Below are 15,749 nucleotides of genomic sequence, written 5' to 3' on the forward strand. Positions count from 1 at the left end.
CAATAGTCACTTACAACATTAACAATTAGCATTTCTTTTTAAAACAAGGAAATGTCTAAGTGACTCCAAACTTTTGAATATATATGTGTATGTGTGTGTGTGTGTGTGTGTGTGTATATATATATATATATATATATATATATATATATATATATATATATATATATATATATATATATATATATATATATAATTAGCAAACACAACGTGCCATTGAAACACAGGACAGATGGTTTTTGATAATGGACTTCTTTAAACCTATGTAGATATTCCATTACAAATCAGCTGTTTCCAGCTACAATAGTCACTTACAACATTAACAATTAGCATTTCTTTTTAAAACAAGGAAATGTCTAAGAGACTCCAAACTTTTGAATATATATGTGTGTGTGTGTGTATGTGTGTGTGTGTATAGTATATAGATTTAGATATGTAAATGTATGTATATATCTACAATCTATCTAAAATTTATAAGATGGCGGAATATGTTTCTAAGTATAGCAAATGTCATGTCACCTGTCTAGAACAGCCAAAGATTTTTAACACCTGGCTACAAAGCTTTTTAAAATCTTTGTGTCTATATAGGTTATTTTTAACTGTTTTCAAAAGTGTAAAATGTAGTTATTTAACACAAAACAAACACATATTATGTAACTAACATATTTCCAGCTGCACATTTTAACTTATGTGTAAACATGGAATTCTTGAAAGATTCTCTCAGCATGTTAGCTGTATATCACACCACAACGTGTCAAGATGCAGAACAAGATGCAGAAATGTTAGCGTATTCATTTCTTTTACAAGATATACCGAGTCCACGGCTTTCATCCTTTACTTGTGGGATATATTCCTCCTGCTAACAGGAAGTGGCAAAGAGCACCACAGCAGAGCTGCTATATAGCTCGTCCCTTAACTCCTCCCCCCAGTCATTCTCTTTGCCTATGCTAGTAATAGGAAGGGTAAAGTTAAGAGGTGATAAAATAAGTTTTAGTTTCTTCAATCTTTCTTTCATGGTGGTGAGAATCTATGTTGATGGTTGAATAACCATAAACAATTTTTGCAGGCTGGCAATGAAACGCTGGCTGAAAATGCAGATCTAGTGGACATGTCGTCTCTGCCACCGTGGAGACTGCCATTGAGAAAGGACCTTCTCATTCAAGGTCCTTTCCAACATCCAAATCTAACTTCTCTGCAGCTGACTGCTTGGAGATTGAACGCTTGATTTTATCTAAGCGGGGTTTCTCTGAGCCGGTCATTTATACTCTGATTCAGGCTCGCAAGCCGGTTATTAGAAAAATTTACCATAAGATATGGCGTAAATATCTTTATTGGTGTGAATCCAAGGGTTACTCATGGAGTAAGATTAGGATTCCTAGGATTTTGTCTTTTCTCCAAGAAGGATTGGAGAAGGGATTATCAGCTAGTTACTTGAAGGGACAAATTTCTGCTTTGTCAATTTTGCTTCACAAGTGTCTGGCAGATGTCCCAGATGTTCAGGCTTTTTGTCAGGCTTTAATCAGAATCAAGTCTGTGTTTAAAACAATTGCTCCGCCATGGAGCTTGAATTTAGTTCTTAATGTTCTTCAAGGGGTTCGGTTTGAACCCATGCATTCCATAGATATTAAACTGTTATCTTGGAAAGTTTTGTTTTTAGTAGCTATTTCTTCGGCTCGAAGAGTTTCTGAGCTTTCTGCATTACAATGTGATTCCCCTTATCTTATATTCCATTCTGATAAGGTGGTTTTGCGTACTAAACCTGGATTTCTTCCTAAGGTTGTTTCACATAAGAATATTAATCAGGAAATTGTGGTTCCTTCCTTGTGTCCTAATCCTTCCTCTAAGAAGGAACGTTTGTTACATAATTTGGATGTGGTTCGCTCTTTGAAGTTTTATTTACAAGCGACCAAGGATTTCCGTCAAACATCTTCCCTGTTTGTTGTTTATTCTGGGAAGCATAGGGGTCAAAAAGCTATGGCTACCTCTCTTTCTTTTTGGCTGAGAAGCATCATCCGCCTGGCATATGAGACTGCTGGACAGCAGCCCCCTGAAAAGATTACGGCTCATTCCACTAGAGCTGTGGCTTCCACTTGGGCTTTTAAAAACGATGCTTCTGTTGAACAGATTTGTAAGGCTGCGACTTGGTCCTCCCTTCATACTTTTTCCAAATTTTACAAATTTGACACTTTTGCTTCTTCGGAGGCTATTTTTGGGAGAAAGGTGCTTCAAGCAGTGGTGCCTTCCGTTTAGGTTCCTGTCTTGTCCCTCCCTTTCATCTGTGTCCTAAAGCTTTGGTATTGTTATCCCACAAGTAACGGAGGAAACCCGTGGACTCTGTATATCTTGTAAAAGAAAAGGAAATTTATGCTTACCTGATAAATTAATTTCTTTTACGATATACCGAGTCCACAGCCCACCCTGTCATTTTGAGACAGGATTTATTTTTTATAAACTTTAGTCACCTCTGCACCTTGTTAGTTCTTTCCCTTTCTCTTCCTATACCTTCGGTCGAATGACTAGGGGTAGGAGTTAAGGGAGGAGCTATATAGCAGCTCTGCTGTTGTGCTCTTTGCCACTTCCTGTTAGCAGGAGGAATATTTCCCACAAGTAAAGGATGAAACCCGAGGACTCGGTATATCGTAAAAGAAATTAATTTATCAGGTAAGCATACATTTCCTTTTCTCCAACATAGGTGTGTCCGGTCCACGGCGTCATCCTTACTTGTGGGATATTCTCTTCCCCAACAGGAAATGGCAAAGAGCCCAGCAAAGCTGGTCACATGATCCCTCCTAGGCTCCGCCTACCCCAGTCATTCTCTTTGCCGTTGCACCGGCAACATCTCCACGGAGATGGCTAAGAGTTTTTTGGTGTTTAAATGTAGTTTTTATTCTTCAATCAAGTGTTTGTTATTTTAAAATAGTGCTGGTATGTACTATTTACTCTGAAACAGAAAAGAGATGAAGATTTCTGTTTGTAAGAGGAAGATGATTTTAGCAAACGTTACTAAAATCGATTGCTGTTTCCACACAGGACTGTTGAGATGAAGTAACTTCAGTTGGGGGAAGCAGTTGGCAGACTTTTCTGCCTGAGGTATGACTGGCCACATTTCTAACAAGACTTTGTAATGCTGGAAGGCTGTCATTTTCCCTATGGGGACCGGTAAGCCATTTTCTTAGATTAAGTAAAAGAATAAAGGGCTTTATAAGGGCTTAAAAAACTGGTAGACATTTTTCTGGGCTAAAACGATTACTTTACTAAGCATATTTGGCAGATTATAACTCTTTATAGTTATTATAATCTTGGGGATTGTTGTTAAAAAACGGCAGGCACTGTATGGACACCTTTTTCAGATGGGGGCCTTCTCTAGTCATAGGCAGAGCCTCATTTTCGCGCCACTAATGCGCAGTTGTTTTTGGAAAGCAAGGCATGCAGATGCATGTGTGAGGAGCTAAGAACCACTGAAAAAGCTTATAGAAGGCGTCATTTGGTATCGTATTCCCCTCTGGGCTTGGTTGGGTCTCAGCAAAGCAGATACCTGGGACTGTATAGGGGTTAAATATAAAATATATCAAATTTGGTGTGCAATACTTTTAAGGCTTTAAGACACTGTGGTGAAATTTTGGTGAATTTTGAACAATTCCTTCATGCTTTTTCGCATATTCAGTAATAAAGTGTGTTCTGTTTAAAATTTAAAGTGACAGTAACGGTTTTATTTTAAAACGTTTTTTGTGCTTTGTTGACAAGTTTAAGCCTGTTTAACATGTCTGAACCATCAGATAAGCGATGTTCTATATGTATGAAAGCCAAGGTTTCTCCCCATTTAAATATATGTGATAATTGTGACATAGTGTCCAAACAAAGTAGGGACAATGATGCCACAGATAATAATATTGCCCAAGATGATTCCTCAAATGAGGGGTGTAAGCATGGTACTGCATCATCCCCTTCTGTGTCTACACCAGTTTTGCCCACACAAGAGGCCCCTAGTACATCTAGTGCGCAAATACTTATTACCATGCAACAATTAACGGCTGTTATGGATAATTCTATTGCAAATATTTTATCTAAAATGCCTACTTATCAGAGAAAGCGCGATTGCTCTGTTTTAAACACTGAAGAGCAAGAGGACGCTGATGATAACGGTTCTGACATACCCTCACACCAATCTGAAGGGGCCAGGAGGGAGGTTTTGTCTGAGGGAGAAATTTCAGATTCAGGAAAAATTTCTCATCAAGCTGAACCTGATGTTGTAACATTTAAATTTAAATTAGAACATCTCCGCGCACTGCTTAAGGAGGACCAGAAACGCTGAGGACAGCTTCCGGAGTCATCTGACAGGAAGCCGGTGTAACGCCACTACTGGTGAGGTGGGAACGTTGCTTCGCGGAGGGATCCTTGATGGTCGGACCGACTGCACCAAGGATTAGGCGATTTCAGCAGTGCGGAGGGTCAGGCTCCTATGTTTCGTGAGTTTGAGGAGGCGCTACGTTAATACTGGAATATTAGTGCCGGACCGTGGTAAGATCATCAGAGGCTCCAGTTGCAAGTATAGTCGCCTTGTTTTTTCCTCCTGTTTGCTACATGTACTCCGGGTTGGCTGGTATGACAATCGTTACATCCGGGGGTTAAACTGTTACTTTCTGGGGAGGTTGTGGCTATTCTGTGTGCTACTCGAAGAATTATAATACCCTCATACAAAGTAACTGTGATATCCTCTTTTTCTCCCTGGACATTGTATGTTTCAGCAAGAGCACTGGAGATAAAAATATTGCTAAATCTACCTATTTGGATTTAACTTCCTTGCGTTCTCAATATTAAAGAGAACTTGAAAGAGAGACAGAATTCATACGGGTACTAATTAAGGAAAATAAGAAGCAATATCGTTAAAGGTTTCAAGAATACCCGCTTGCTCTCTTCAAACCCATTTTTTTTTTTGGTCTACAAATTAGTTGCATATTGTAGGCCTTGGTTTCTGACTGTGATTCTATACCTTTTGCTTGGTCTAATTCAGATAGCTATATAAGGTTTAAATGCTCTCTCTACCCTATTAGTATATAAGGGTGGAGATTTTTTCTTTTGCTGACTTGTTTATCTATCATATCTTTTGTTATGGCTCTCTAGAATTTATACAATTGTTTATGTATTAAGGGTCCCTACTTAGAGGGAAAGAGGAAGGGAAAACATAACAGTGTATTTTGGGTTAACTCCGACTTTCTCTATTTTAGTTCTCCTTACGCACTAAAAATACAGCTTAAAAGGGGGGAGTTCCCCTTCCACTAGAAAATTGTGCTTTTGAATATTGCTTTGATAGGCCTACTTCACTCTTTAGTCCTTTTGACTTTCACTTATATGGTTTTTCTACACACATATTTATCCTGTGTTTAATGAGTTGACGCGTGGCTCTTAATAATATTGTTCACGTTTTTTTATTCACTATTTGATTTGCACTTAATATATGGAAAATTTGTCACTTTGACGAAAAAGAACTCACCTATAATGCCTGCTAAAGCCAAAGATAAAAAAACTAAAGCAAGTGATACTAGTTTAGATTCTACATCAGGTGATTTACCCCTCCCCTCTTTTGATACTCAAATGTTGATAGCACAATTATCAGCTGTGTTTTCACCACAATTTGAAATGATTAAAAAAGAAATTTCTGGTATGACCACTGAATTATCAACTCTCTCCACTGAGGTTAGGAAGTTCTCTGCCAGAATCGGTGAAGCAGAAAATAGAATTTCGGATCTTGAAGATTGTGTAAATACACAAGAAGTAACTATACGGAAACAAGATACCGCAATTCATAATATGCAATTGCGCCTGGAGGATCTGGAAGATCGCTCCAGGCGCAATAACATACGCATTGTGGGCCTGTCAGAAACTGTAGAATTTGAGGATCTAATTAAATTTACCTCTGTAGAGCTACCTCAAGCACTAGGAATGCCAGCAGAGTATTTACCGTTAATTATAGAAAGAGCACATAGAATAGGGCCAAAGAGAGTTCAATCTGATAATACAGGTAAGAGTAGAATGTGCATTTTTAAGGTACTAAAATTCTAAGAAAAAATTGAATTACTGAAACTTTTTAGAAAGAACGGCCCTATTCTGCTTGGTAACAATAAGATCTTGCTCTTTCAGGACTTCTCTAATGAGACGTCCGTGAAGAGGAAGCTAATGGCCCCATACTGTACTCAGCTAATAAATAATGGATTTAAGGCTCAAATGGTTTACCCAGCCAAGGTTATAGTAGAGGACAAGGGCATAACATATACATTTCAGGAGATCCCAGAAATTAAAGAATTTGTTACTTCCAAATTAGCAATTTAAAATCGAGAAAATTGTTAAATGTTCTATGAGAATTACATAAAAGACTGCCAGGATGTGTGTATTGTGGATGTTGATTGGTGGATGGGGTGGGTTGTGTGGTGTGGTTTTTTTTTTCGGTTTTTTTTCTCTCCTAAGGAATTTTTTAAAGAATATTGTTTATATAATTAGGAGCTATATGTTGATAGTAAATTACCCAGAAATGATTAAGAGTATTTTTAAATTTGAAGATATGTCCTTCTTTTAAATGACCGGAGTAAATATAATGTCATGGAATGTAGGAGGAATAACCTCCCCTATGAAGTGAAAACTTATACTTAAAACTCTTGCAAAAAAAACCCCTGATATTGTCTATATCCAAGAAACCCATCTTAATGATGTAGAAGCTGCAAAACTTAAAATTAAATGGGTAGGCGAGGTTAAAGCTGCTTCAAGTATAGATAGGAAATGTGTAGTGGCGTTTCTTTTACATAAAGAACTAGATTATAAAATTTTGCACATAGATAAGGATCCAGAGGCTAGGTACATTATACTTCAGATTCAGATTAACCAGATTTCATATGTTCTTTGTAATGTATACGGCCCAAATAAAAATAGTAGAAGTTTCTGGGAGAAAATAAAATTTAAAATCTTTCCCTTCATAGGGGAGAATCTTATATTAGCGGGTGATTTCAATGTGACATTAGTCCCTGAACTAGATAGGTTCTGTAATAAAGAAGCTAAAGAATATAAAAAAATGGCTAAATATTTTAGGACTTTTTGTTCGAAGCTTAAATTGGTAGATATTTGGAGAATTAAAAATCCTGATTCCTTGACCTTTACTTGTGAATCTAGAGCTCACAGAACCTTCTCTAGAATTGATCTCTTTTTAATATCTGAATCTCTGTCGATTGTGCAAATAATGACAGGAATTGATGATATATTGATATCCGATCATGCAATAATATATCTAACTCTTCCCCCCGTAACTACTTATACAGAAAGATTGCAATCATTGTTTTTCCCTCGGTATCTCTTGAATAATCCTAGATTCTCTAACTGGCTTAAGCAAAAATGGAAGGATTACTGTACACATAACATCTCATATCTTAATAGAATTGAGATCTTCTGGGAAGCTGCCAAGGCAGTCTTAAGAGGGGAAATTAAGAGTTATCTAATAAATAAAAAAAAGAAGTCTAAGGTTCAAGAAATCCAGCTATCTAATAGAGTCAGAAATGCCTATAGAAGATTTTTTGAGGACCATTCCTCAGATAGTTGGAATAAGTACCAGGAAGCCAGAAGAGAGAGAGATGTTTTTATAGAACAGAGATCCCAAAACGAAGAGGCTAAAATTAATGTGCATTTTAGAGGTCTTTACAGCGACTCAACTAAACATTTAGCAAAATTAATTAAAAATAGAAAGAAGAATAATTTATATCCCGGTTATTAAAGAAAATGATATTCGTTATACGGATACAATAGAGATTAATAGAGTGCTTTTTTCTTACTATCAGAAGTTATACTCTAGTCAGGATATCAATATATATACTCAAGATAGATTCTGGTCTAAAATAAACCTGCCCCAAATTCAAGAGGACGAATTGACATCACTTAATGCCCCAATAACAGCTGAGGAAATTGGAAAAATGATAGATAAGATGCGACTAAATAAGGCTCCTGGCCTGGACTGCCTTCCGGCAGAATTCTATAGAATTCTGGCTCTGGAAATTATTCCTATACTGGCAAAATTGTTTAATAAGTATTTCTATTCGGATGACCTTATCTCTTCTTACTTTTCTGCTGCCAACATTACTTTAATTCTGAAGAAAGGTAAAAACCCTGAAGAACCGGCCTCATATAGGCCCATATCTGTTCTCAACACAGATTATAAGATTTTAATGGCTATTTTAGCAGATAGGCTCTCCTCGTCTCTGGGCAACATTATCCATACAGACCAAACTGGTTTTATGAAATCTAGGACTTCCACAAAGAATATCCGCAAAATAGTGACTTTTCTTGACTATTGTAACTATTTAAAACAAAAGGAAAAAAAAAATCTCCCTGGGGCCACTTATTTAAAGTATTAGAGAAATTTTGTTTTAGGAATCAATTTTCTCAGTTCATCCGGAAAATTTATACCAATCCAATTTCATTTCTCATTGTTAATGGTCTTCTCTCTCAGAAAATTACTCTTGGGCGGGGAACAAGACAGGGGTGTCCTTTATCGCCCCTCTTATTCAATCTGGCTTTGGAACCCTTAGCTATCCGTATGAGAAGTGTATTAGAGGGAATCAGTATGGGCTCTTATACTCTAAGGATTCTGCTTTATGCAGATGATTTACTCTTATTCATAAAGAATTCATCCTATACAATTCCTACAGCACTGCAATGCCTGGATGAGTTCAGCTCATTTGCGGGTTATAAAATCAATTTTCTTTCATGTAATTAGCAAGAGTCCATGAGCTAGTGACGTATGGGATATACATTCCTACCAGGAGGGGCAAAGTTTCCCAAACCTCAAAATGCCTATAAATACACCCCTCACCACACCCACAATTCAGTTTTACAAACTTTGCCTCCGATGGAGGTGGTGAAGTAAGTTTGTGCTAGATTCTACGTTGATATGCGCTCCGCAGCAAGTTGGAGCCCGGTTTTCCTCTCAGCGTGCAGTGAATGTCAGAGGGATGTGAGGAGAGTATTGCCTATTTGAATGCAGTGATCTCCTTCTACGGGGTCTATTTCATAGGTTCTCTGTTATCGGTCGTAGAGATTCATCTCTTACCTCTCTTTTCAGATCGACGATATACTCTTATATATACCATTACCTCTGCTGATTCTCGTTTCAGTACTGGTTTGGCTTTCTACAAACATGTAGATGAGTGTCCTGGGGTAAGTAAATCTTATTTTCTGTGACACTCCAAGCTATGGTTGGGCACTTTATTTATAAAGTTCTAAATATATGTATTCAAACATTTATTTGTCTTGACTCAGAATGTTCAACTTTCCTTATTTTCAGACAGTCAGTTTCATATTTGGGATAATGCATTTGATTTAATCATTTTTTCTTACATTCAAAAATTTGACTCTTCCCTGTGGGCTGTTAGGCTCGCGGGGGCTGAAAATGCTTCATTTTATTGCGTCATTCTTGGCGCGGACTTTTTTGGCACAAAAAATTTGTTTCCGTTTCCGGCGTCATACGTGTCGCCGGAAGTTGCGTCATTTTTTGACGTTATTTTGCGCCAAAAATGTCGGCGTTCCGGATGTGGCGTCATTTTGGCGCCAAAAAGCATTTAGGCGCCAAATAATGTGGGCGTCTTATTGGCGCGAAAAATATGGGCGTCGCTTTTGTCTCCACATTATTTAAGTCTCATTTTTCATTGCTTCTGGTTGCTAGAAGCTTGTTCTTTGGCATTTTTTCCCATTCCTGAAACTGTCATTTAAGGAATTTGATCAATTTTGCTTTATATATATGTTGTTTTTTCTCTTACATATTGCAAGATGTCTCACGTTGCATCTGAGCCAGAAGATACTACAGGAAAATTGCTGTCTAGTGCTGGATCTACCAAAGCTAAGTGTATCTGCTGTAAACTTTTGGTAGCTATTCCTCCAGCTGTTGTTTGTATTGATTGTCATGACAAACTTGTTAAAGCAGATAATATTTCCTTTAGTAAAGTACCATTGCCTGTTGCAGTTCCTTCAACATCTAAGGTGCAGAATGTTCCTGATAATATAAGAGATTTTGTTTCAGAATCCATAAAGAAGGCTATGTCTGTTATTTCTCCTTCTAGTAAACGTAAAAAATCTTTTAAAACTTCTCTCCCTACAGATGAATTTTTAAATGAACATCATCATTCTGATTCTGATGACTCTTCTGGTTCAGAGGATTCTGTCTCAGAGGTTGATGCTGATAAATCTTCATATTTATTTAAAATGGAATTTATTCGTTCTTTACTTAAAGAAGTACTAATTGCTTTAGAAATAGAGGATTCTGGTCCTCTTGATACTAATTCTAAACGTTTGGATAAGGTATTTAAAGCTCCTGTGGTTATTCCAGAAGTTTTTCCTGTTCCTAATGCTATTTCTGCAGTAATTTCCAAAGAATGGGATAAATTGGGTAATTCATTTACTCCTTCTAAACGTTTTAAGCGATTATATCCTGTGCCGTCTGACAGATTAGAATTTTGGGACAAAATCCCTAAAGTTGATGGGGCTATTTCTACCCTTGCTAAACGTACTACTATTCCTACGTCAGATGGTACTTCGTTTAAGGATCCTTTAGATAGGAAAATTGAATCCTTTCTAAGAAAAGCTTATCTGTGTTCAGGTAATCTTCTTAGACCTGCTATATCTTTGGCTGATGTTGCTGCAGCTTCAACTTTCTGGTTGGAAACTTTAGCGCAACAAGTAACACATCATGATTTTCATGATATTATTATTCTTCTACAGCATGCTAATAATTTTATCTGTGATGCCATTTTTGATATTATCAGAGTTGATGTCAGGTTTATGTCTCTAGCTATTTTAGCTAGAAGAGCTTTATGGCTTAAAACTTGGAATGCTGATATGGCTTCTAAATCTACTTTACTTTCCATTTCTTTCCAGGGTAACAAATTATTTGGTTCTCAGTTGGATTCCATTATTTCAACTGTTACTGGTGGGAAAGGAACTTTTTTACCACAGGATAAAAAATCTAAAGGTAAAAGCAGGGCTAATAATCGTTTTCGTTCCTTTCGTTTCAACAAAGAACAAAAGCCTGATCCTTCATCCTCAGGAGCAGTTTCAGTTTGGAAACCATCTCCAGTCTGGAATAAATCCAAGCCAGCTAGAAAGGCAAAGCCTGCTTCTAAGTCCACATGAAGGTGCGGCCCTCATTCCAGCTCAGCTGGTAGGGGGCAGGTTACGTTTTTTCAAGGAAATTTGGATCAATTCTGTTCACAATCTTTGGATTCAGAGCATTGTTTCAGAAGGGTACAGAATTGGTTTCAAGATAAGACCTCCTGCAAAGAGATTTTTTCTTTCCCGTGTCCCAGTAAATCCAGTAAAAGCTCAAGCATTTCTGAAATGTGTTTCAGATCTAGAGTTGACTGGAGTAATTATGCCGGTTCCAGTTCCGGAACAGGGGATGGGGTTTTATTCAAATCTCTTCATTGTACCAAAGAAGGAGAATTCCTTCAGACCAGTTCTGGATCTAAAAATATTGAATCATTATGTAAGAATACCAACGTTTAAGATGGTAACTGTAAGGACTATCTTGCCTTTTGTTCAGCAAGGGAATTATATGTCCACAATAGATTTACAGGATGCATATCTGCATATTCCGATTCATCCAGATCATTATCAGTTCCTGAGATTCTCTTTTCTGGACAAGCATTACCAGTTTGTGGCTCTGCCGTTTGGCCTAGCTACAGCTCCAAGAATTTTTACAAAGGTTCTCGGTGCCCTTCTGTCTGTAATCAGAGAACAGGGTATTGTGGTATTTCCTTATTTGGACGATATCTTGGTACTTGCTCAGTCTTTACATTTAGCAGAATCTCATACGAATCGACTTGTGTTGTTTCTTCAAGATCATGGTTGGAGGATCAATTTACCAAAAAGTTCTTTGATTCCTCAGACAAGGGTAACCTTTCTGGGTTTCCAGATGGATTCAGTGTCCATGACTCTGTCTTTAACAGACAAGAGACGTCTAAAATTGATTGCAGCTTGTCGAAACCTTCAGTCACAATCATTCCCTTCGGTAGCCTTATGCATGGAAATTCTAGGTCTTATGACTGCTGCATCGGACGCGATCCCCTTTGCTCGTTTTCACATGCGACCTCTTCAGCTCTGTATGCTGAAGCAATGGTGCAAGGATTACACGAAGATATCTCAATTAATATCTTTAAAACCGATTGTTCGACACTCTCTAACATGGTGGACAGATCACCATCGTTTAATTCAGGGGGCTTCTTTTGTGCTTCCGACCTGGACTGTAATTTCAACAGATGCAAGTCTCACAGGTTGGGGAGCTGTGTGGGGATCTCTGACGGCACAAGGAGTTTGGGATTCTCAGGAGGTGAGATTACCGATCAATATTTTGGAACTCCGTGCAATTTTCAGAGCTCTTCAGTTTTGGCCTCTTCTGAAGAGAGAATCGTTCATTTGTTTTCAAACAGACAATGTCACAACTGTGGCATACATCAATCATCAAGGAGGGACTCACAGTCCTCTGGCTATGAAAGAAGTATCTCGAATTTTGGTTTGGGCGGAATCCAGCTCCTGTCTAATCTCTGCGGTTCATATCCCAGGTATAGACAATTGGGAAGCGGATTATCTCAGTCGCCAAACGTTGCATCCGGGCGAATGGTCTCTTCACCCAGAGGTATTTCTTCAGATTGTTCAAATGTGGTAACTTCCAGAAATAGATCTGATGGCGTTCCATCTAAACAAGAAACTTCCCAGGTATCTGTCCAGATCCCGGGATCCTCAGGCGGAGGCAGTGGATGCATTATCACTTCCTTGGAAGTATCATCCTGCCTATATCTTTCCGCCTCTAGTTCTTCTTCCAAGAGTAATCTCCAAGATTCTGAAGGAATGCTCGTTTGTTCTGCTGGTAGCTCCGGCATGGCCTCACAGGTTTTGGTATGCGGATCTTGTCCGGATGGCCTCTTGCCAACCGTGGACTCTTCCGTTAAGACCAGACCTTCTGTCACAAGGTCCTTTTTTTCCATCAGGATCTGAAATCCTTAAATTTAAAGGTATGGAGATTGAACGCTTGATTCTTGGTCAAAGAGGTTTCTCTGACTCTGTGATTAATACTATGTTACAGGCTCGTAAATCTGTATCTCGAGAGATATATTATAGAGTCTGGAAGACTTATATTTCTTGGTGTCTTTCTCATCATTTTTCTTTGCATTCTTTTAGAATACCGAGAATTTTACAGTTCCTTCAGGATGGTTTAGATAAGGGTTTGTCCGCAAGTTCTTTGAAAGGACAAATCTCTGCTCTTTCTGTTCTTTTTCACAGAAAGATTGCTATTCTTCCTGATATTCATTGTTTTGTACAAGCTTTGGTTCGTATAAAACCTGTTATTAAGTCAATTTCTCCTCCTTGGAGTTTGAATTTGGTTTTGGGAGCTCTTCAAGCTCCTCCGTTTGAACCTATGCATTCATTGGACATTAAATTACTTTCTTGGAAAGTTTTGTTCCTTTTGGCCATCTCTTCTGCCAGAAGAGTTTCTGAATTATCTGCTCTTTCTTGTGAGTCTCCTTTTCTGATTTTTCATCAGGATAAGGCGGTGTTGCGAACTTCTTTTGAATTTTTACCTAAAGTTGTGAATTCCAACAACATTAGTAGAGAAATTGTGGTTCCTTCATTATGTCCTAATCCTAAGAATTCTAAGGAGAAATCGTTGCATTCTTTGGATGTTGTTAGAGCTTTGAAATATTATGTTGAAGCTACGAAATCTTTCCGTAAGACTTTTAGTTTATTTGTTATCTTTTCCGGTTCTAGAAAAGGCCAGAAAGCTTCTGCCATTTCTTTGGCATCTTGGTTGAAATCTTTAATTCATCTTGCCTATGTTGAGTCGGGTAAAACTCCGCCTCAAAGAATTACAGCTCATTCTACTAGGTCAGTTTCTACTTCCTGGGCGTTTAGGAATGAAGCTTCGGTTGACCAGATTTGCAAAGCAGCAACTTGGTCCTCTTTGCATACTTTTACTAAATTCTACCATTTTGATGTATTTTCTTCTTCTGAAGCAGTTTTTGGTAGAAAAGTACTTCAGGCAGCGGTTTCAGTTTGAATCTTCTGCTTATGTTTTTCGTTAAACTTTATTTTTGGGTGTGGATTATTTTCAGCAGGAATTGGCTGTCTTTATTTTATCCCTCCCTCTCTAGTGACTCTTGTGTGGAAAGATCCACATCTTGGGTAGTCATTATCCCATACGTCACTAGCTCATGGACTCTTGCTAATTACATGAAAGAAAACATAATTTATGTAAGAACTTACCTGATAAATTCATTTCTTTCATATTAGCAAGAGTCCATGAGGCCCGTCCTTTTTTTGTGGTGGTTATGATTTTTGTATAAAGCACAATTATTCCAATTCCTTATTTTATATGCTTTCGCACTTTTTTATCACCCCACTTCTTGGCTATTCGTTAAACTGAATTGTGGGTGTGGTGAGGGGTGTATTTATAGGCATTTTGAGGTTTGGGAAACTTTGCCCCTCCTGGTAGGAATGTATATCCCATACGTCACTAGCTCATGGACTCTTGCTAATATGAAAGAAATGAATTTATCAGGTAAGTTCTTACATAAATTATGTTTTTATAAAAGCGAGCTGATGTGGGTCAATAAATCTAGAAACAGTCTTCAAGAGCATCCATTTAAAGAGGTTGAAGCGATTACTTATTTAGGCATAGTATTACATAAAAATCCGAAAAATTGGTATCGGTTACATTTTTCACCCCTTTTCCAGAAGATTAAAATGGATCTGGAACTATGGTCGGTATTTCGATTATCCATCACGTCTCGTATTAACCTAATTAAGACAATCATTTTTCCGCGATTACTTTATCCTCTCCAGAACCTTCCTCTTTTTATTCTTAGTAAGGATTTGCGAAAATTATATTCCTGCTGTTCCAAATTTATTTGGGACAACAGGAAATCGCGTATCTCTTTAGACAGACTCATGCAAAAATTTGAGGCGGCTGGTCTCGCCTTTCCTAATGTTAAATTATATAATTGGGTTTGTCTAATTAAAACGGTGGTGGATTGGATCACAGAAAAAGAGTTGGTCTCATCACTTGAGATGGAGACTCATATGGTTTTTCCCTTTTCCTTAAAAGCAATATTACATTGCCCTTTACAACTACTACCAATTAACTTAGCCTCCCTAATGTCTATTAGAAATGTTGTTGCAGCTTGGCAGAAATGCTGTACAATGTTGGGAATAGATTTTACATTTTCTGGATTTTTGCCGATTATTGGAAACCCACAATTTTCTCCAGGCCTTGATCATATAGTGTTTAGGGAATGGGCTGCAAAAGATCTCAAATATATGTCAGATTCTCCCACAAGATGGGAAATAATATTGTTTGAAAATTTATCGCAGCAGTACCAGTTAGTTAGATCTAATTTCTTCACTTATCTACAAGTGCGCCATTTTATTAATACTCGAAAATGGGATTTAAGTAGATTGAATGCTTGGTCGGATCTCAATTTATTTATTAAAAAATTTGCGACAAGGAATCCCTCTATTTCTCTCATGTATGATATTATGCTCTCTAAACAAACATTAATTTTCCTAGATAAACTGATATCATCCTGGAGGCCTGCTTTCCCTTTAATAGACTCCGAAAAAATTAACAAAGTATGGTAAACCTAAAGAAATGTGAAATTCCCAGGAGCTGGAGGGAATCTCATCTAAAACTTATTAACAATTTTTACTTATCCCCCCATAAGACTAGCTAA

At 37.7% G+C, this 15,749-nt stretch overlaps 1 protein-coding gene across 2 annotated transcripts in view; it reads left to right on the forward strand.

Moving 5' to 3' along the window:
• Positions 1-15,749, forward strand: part of STXBP5 (syntaxin binding protein 5) — a 1,442,716-nt gene that overhangs the window by 72,791 nt on the left and 1,354,176 nt on the right. The gene's annotated exons all lie outside the window — the stretch shown is intronic.

The sequence above is a fragment of the Bombina bombina genome, chromosome 4, assembly GCF_027579735.1.
Source record: "Bombina bombina isolate aBomBom1 chromosome 4, aBomBom1.pri, whole genome shotgun sequence".
NCBI classification, from domain to species: Eukaryota; Metazoa; Chordata; class Amphibia; order Anura; family Bombinatoridae; genus Bombina; species Bombina bombina.